Here is a 6,267-nt window from a genome sequence, read left to right as displayed (position 1 = left end):
TAATGGCAAAAATTCGAGATTTGTTAACCGCACAAACTATAGTTATTTTTGGTTAGAATCACAACTTCTCATATTTATAAATATTTTGACATCATCTAGCATTCATTCATGTAAACAATTAAATCATATTTGATACCCTAACCATCTCCCTCCACATCTATCCTCTCTCGTTTCATTCTTCTTTTTCATTTTTCAACCATCAATTGTTCAACACAAAACACCAACTGGTTTTGTTCGTTGGTAATTAAAAATATTAATTTATGTTGATATAAAAGTCTTCTAACTTTTTGAACCCTAAATCCTCCCCATTTACTTTTTATTATTATTTTTGTCATTCATCCCTTAATATTACGATAGGTGAAGACTATGGCTACTTTGTTAGAAAACAAAGTAAACCTTACTTTGTTTAAATCACCATTGATTATATCGATTAATAATCTCTACCATTCAATTATATTAATAGATAATTAATTATTTTAACCGGTGAATTGGTTCTTCCGGTCTTCTACTCACTCCTTGTTTCTTCTACTCTCGTGTTTCTTCCATTGTCCACGGCTTACACTGAAAAAAGAGTCCTGGCTAGAGCTTCAAGATCTTGTTAATCGCCTCTTGTGGAACGCAAATTGACAGAACATTCCATTCTACTAAGAAAAGTGATGCCTCTGCTCTTTTTGTTTCCTAGAATTATTTCTCTTCTTCCTACCCAACTTTTCCAATCGACTTGCTCATACTCGACGACGTTTCTGGGAATGCTTGAAAGAGAAGAGAAAGGTAATTACAATATACTCATACTACTACTTTCTTATTTCTTTTTCCAGTTTTGGGGATTTCTTCCCAATCCATAGTCAAATTGAATTGCAGCCTTTTTCCCAATCCGCTCATCAAATTGAGTTGCAGGCTGCAACCCTTTCTTCCCATATATATCAAGCAGACTTATGTCCATATTTGATGTTGTCAATTTCTCACAATCTCCTTATCCAATTGTGTTGCAGGTTGCAGGTTTTTCTTCTATACCCTATGCTTGCTTGGCCCAGATTGAATTGAAGTTTTGCCTTCTTCAAGTAAGCTCGCCTTATTATGCTTTTCCTTGTTTTTCTTTGATTTTATGGTTAAATTCAAAATTATGTTGCTTGATTTAAGGTGTATTGCTTAAACTAATGAGGTTTGCATTTTCTTAAATTAAGCATGTTTGTAAATCCGATATGAAAACTTGAAGGAAAACTACCATCAATAATGGAAACATTAACAATTAAAATTGTTTACTACTTCAAGATATTGCTACATACCTTAGATTAATCCTATGTGAATGAGATAAATAGAATCCTTGAGGCAGCCAAGAGACTCTAAAAAAATAACCATTTTGAACCTCCAAAACACTTATAACAGTTCCAATAGTGATCTACCTTTAAGAACTGTATAAAAAGGAAGCACATGAAATAGTTATTAGGGATAAGGTGCAAAAATATCCTTAACGTTATCAACTAAGAGCAATATTATCCTTAACATTAAAAATGGTACAATTAAAGGTTTAAGGTTGTCAAATTGGTTCAATTTTAGACATCACTAATGGTTCCACTAACACTGTTAAACGTTTTGTTCCCCTAGAGTTTAAATCATGTATGTCTGCAATTTTAGAAACATCAATTTCGTTTTTTTGATGCTTCGAGTCGGTTCCTCCAGAGGGAAGAGAAGGGAATGAAGATTCAAAAACTGTTCTCGAAATGGTTTATAGTTACCAAAATGAAATGGTTTATGCTCCTCCTCTGCTGAATGCTCCGCATATATGGTGTTGTTATGCTTCGGCGAGCAGCAGTTCAGAAAAAAAGAAGCAGCGAGCAGCAGTTCAGAAAACAAAAAGCAGCAGCAGCCGTCCAAGAAGAATAGGAATAGAAGAGATGAAATGAAATGAGGAAAGAATTTAACCACATTAATGGGGGAAGAAATGAGAAATAATATTAAATCAAAATCTAACAAGGATAAAAACTGATTTTGATAAAAAATTCATCAGATATAACAGCAGCATAGATTAGGGGATGAGAACATAACAGTGTTAGTAAATCTGTTAGGTATGTCTAAAATTGGAACAAGTGGCTAACCTTGGACCCTTAATTGTACCGTTTCTAACGTTAAGGATAATATTGCTCGGGTATTTTTGCACCTTATCCCTAGTTATTATGAAGCTATTATATTACTTATGATTGTAGAGCATTGTGCACGGTCTTCCACTTTCAATAACCATTTTAGTTACGTCAGCATTTTCAAATCATTAATTTTTTGGACCATTACCTGTGAAATTCGTGCTATGGTTAAAGTTATGGAAGTAAGAAGAAGAAACAAGTCTTAACATTTTAAAAGGGCAACAATTTCAGGAGTAGCTTAGTTTGAACTGTAATATGTTGAGGTTCCCAAGCATGGAGATCTAGTTTGAGTTAGTTTAGTGACTAGATTGGATCTTGTAAATAGAAAAACTGTCAATATTTAACTGAAAATATTTCAAAGGAAAATCAATTCAAACAAAAAATAGCAAAAAATATATGCTCACAAAAGGGATCTAAACCAGGAAATTACAAGGAATTAATGGGACCAAATCTAGAAAAAGAGATAACATTTGATAGATCATGGTAGCTGGAAGAATGTAATTTCTCCTGCTGCTGTTTATATAATATTGATTCGATTATGCTTCAAAGTTCATTCTGATTCGTAAGTTATTCCTTTGTTGATTCTGATTTCAGTTGCTATTGATTCCGCTCTTCTCTGCTATTCTTCTTATTCTACTTACTTCACTTCCTAATTTTAATCCCTACTTACATCTCTACCTCTTTTCATCATAATTAACTATATCTCTGTTTTTTCGTGTCAAATTAAAATTCAATTTTTCCACTGGAGGATCTTTATACGGAATCCCCAAAAATCATAGTGAAGAGTAGAGGGATTCTTAGTTTATTTTATTTCTGTTAATCAGTTCCTAATTTCAATCCTTACTTACATCTCTAGCTCTTTTTTATCATAATTATCTGAATCTCTGCTTCTTCATGTCAAACTAAAATTCAATTTTGCCACTGGAGGACCTATAGATATACATATGGAATACCCCAAAAGCACAGTGAACAGTAGAGGGATTATTGTATCCTGTTGGTGGTGTTTATGTTAATCAGTTCCTAATTTAAATCTCTAATTACAGCTCTTTTCATCATAATCACCTGAGTCCCTCCCTGCATAGTAGATAGATTATCTAGTTGAATATAATTTGATCTGCTGCTGCTGTTTATGTAATAGAATCTCTGCCTCTGTCTGTCAAATTAAAATCGATTTTCGTCATGGAATCCACCAAAGGAATTGTGAATAGTAGATGGATTGTTGTATCTATTAGATATTAGATATTATCAAGATTATATTGTTTCAGTTATAGATCACACTGTATCTAGTTAGTTAGCCTATTATTCTTATAAGTTAGTCATTCACTACAACGTGAACTCTACATTGTATTTATACAGAATTACACATCAATGATAATCAGTGATTCAAACTCTAATAATAGTATCCTGGTGGTGGTGTTTTATATATTCAGATCTTGGCTATGCTGTAATTAAGTGCATTAGGATAATTAACTTTAAATCGCTCTCATTATTCTAACTAAGTTAATTAGTATTTGTTCTATATAAAATTTAGATATATAGGATTTTAAAGTCTCTCATGAAATATTATTTAATGGGTGGAGTGAAGTCGAACTCATACTCGGGTTGTCAGAAAGTAATGGAGCTCGAGCTCGAGTTCAACATGGGATTTAACTTTGATTGGCTCATGCTGTTCTATATACTTTCCCATGATGTCCACGCCCAAAAGCCATGCTCTTAGAAATATCCAGAACCCACTTAAGAGTTCATCCCTATAATTAGCATCCTGCTGTTTCTCTTTATCAAATTTGAACAACTATAATTATTTTTAGTGCAATAATTGAAGCCTAGGTCCACACATCTCACTTCACATTTAATTTCGTTTAAGCTCAAATATAATCAACTTGTATTGTCTTGTCTACTGGCTTTAAAAAATTGTCCAATTCCTCCATTTAAGGATGCTGTAAGTATTTACTAGTGGTTGCTACAATAAATAAAGAGATAAGGTGCAAAAATTACCTAACATTTATAGTTATGAGCAATTTTACTCCTAACGTCTAAAATGGTGCAATTTTTGTTAAATGATGAACAAAATAAATCATATAAAATTTATAATTGTTTTAATAAAATTATGTTGAACTGCAGGTAGTAGACCAAGCTGGTTGTTGGATCCCCTAAAGGATACTCTGGAAACTAAAGTTTGGACCGCAGATATTGATGATCTTCTTTTAGGGGTCGGAAACTAAAGTTTGGACTGAAGATATTGAACAATTGCTGGAGGCAAATGGAGTGGTCGAGGGAGTCATATAGATGGAGCAAGTAAAGATGCAAAGTTTTCTAGTTGTTTCAGGAACTTGGTAGAAATTTACTCGTGGTAAACAAACAATATAAGGTTGATTCATGATTATGTTGATAGTTTTGAACATATCATCAAAACTTTAGTCACATTATGTTTTTTTGGATTTTGTTAATTTTAGTTTTAATTATGACAACATTAGTGCCAAGATGAGGTTAATTGTAGTGATATTTTTTTTTTTGAATGAAATGATGTAGCTTTTATCTTCTTCTTGCTGCAAAATAAGTGAAATTGCAATACTAATTAGAAATTTACCGAAAGAAAATATTCTGCTTAATAACGGTATACATATTTGAGCGACTTTACGACGGAATAAAACGGTTTACCGACAGATTTTCCGTAGGTAAATGTATTCTTGTTAGTGCGTAAACCTGTTGTAGAGGCCGGTAGAGAAGTGTCGCTATTAAAAAACCTACCCCACCGCCCTAAGAAAACCGTCGGTACCAGTAGCAACGGCAGCATTAACAACACATTTGCGACGGTTTCAAAAAGCGTCGCTAATATTTGTAGCGACGGTTTTAACCATCGCTAAAGCAGAAAAATTCTGTCAGTAAAGGACTTTTTTTTGTAGTGCTTCTTATTTGGGATAAAAATTTATAAACCTTATGAAAAATAGAGTTTTACGTAAAACCTAGGAACTTTACGTAAATATTTTATTTTTAGACATAATTTACATAAAATTGGTTTAAATTTACATAACCTTGTTATTTTAAGAGTTAAAATCCACAAACTTTGTTGAAAATAGGGTCTTACGTAAAACCTTTAAACTTTATATACATTTTTTTATTTTTAGATATAAGTTACGTAAAGTGGGACTAAATTTACGTAATCTTGTTACTTTAGGAGATAAAATCCAGAAACCTTGTGAAAAATAGAGTTTTATGTAAAATATTTAAACTTTACGTAAATTTTTTTATTTTTAGATATAATTTAGGTAAAGTTTGACTAAATTTACTTTAACTTTGTTATTTTAGAAGAAAAAAATCCACAAACCTTGTGAAAATAGAGTTTTACGTAAAACCTATTAATTTTACGTAAATCTTTTATTTTTAGGCATAATTTACGTAACATTTGACTAAATTTACGTAACCTTGTTATTTTAGGAGAAAAAATCCACAAACCTTGTGAAAATTAGAGTTTTACGTAAAAACTTTGAACTTTACGTAAATCTTTTATTTTTAGATATAATTTACGTATAGTTTGACTAAATTTACGTAACCTTTTTATTTTAGGAGAAAAAAATTAACAAACTTTGTGAAAATAGAGTTTTACGTAAAACCTATGAATTTTACGTAAATCTTTTATTTTTTGACATAAATTACGTAAAGTAGGACGTAATTTACGTAACCTTGTTATTTTATGAGAAAAAATCGACAAACCTTGTGAAAATTAGAGTTTTATGTAAAATCGTTAAACTTTACATAAATCTTTTATTTTTAGATATAATTTACGTATAGTTTGACTAACTTTACGTAACCTTTTTTTATTGTAGGAGAAAAAAAATCAACAAACGTTGTGAAAATAGAGTTTTACGTAAAACCTATGAATTTTACGTAAATCTTTAATTTTTTGACATAAATTACGTAATGTAGGACATAATTTACGTAACCTTGTTATTTTAGAACGAAAAATTCACAAACCTTGTGAAAATTAGAGTTTTACGTAAAACCTTTAAACTTTACTTAAATCTTTTATCTTTAGATATAATTTACGTATAGTTTTACTAAATTTACGTAATCTTGTTATTTTAGGAGAAAAAATCCACAAACCTTGTGAAAATTGACGTTTTACGTAAAT

General features: G+C 31.0%; 1 long non-coding RNA gene across 1 annotated transcript; it reads left to right on the top strand.

Moving 5' to 3' along the window:
• The first annotated feature begins 508 nt into the window (after positions 1–508).
• LOC136205789 (uncharacterized) lies at positions 509–4,669 on the top strand. The gene is made up of 3 exons (XR_010676091.1): positions 509–771; positions 993–1,061; positions 4,260–4,669. It is a non-coding gene; the product is annotated as an uncharacterized lncRNA (long non-coding RNA).
• The last annotated feature ends 1,598 nt before the right edge of the window (positions 4,670–6,267 follow it).

Source organism: Euphorbia lathyris, chromosome 1 (genome assembly GCF_963576675.1).
Source record: "Euphorbia lathyris chromosome 1, ddEupLath1.1, whole genome shotgun sequence".
Lineage (NCBI taxonomy): Eukaryota > Viridiplantae > Streptophyta > Magnoliopsida > Malpighiales > Euphorbiaceae > Euphorbia > Euphorbia lathyris.
This window is presented reverse-complemented; position numbering and strand designations above follow the sequence as displayed.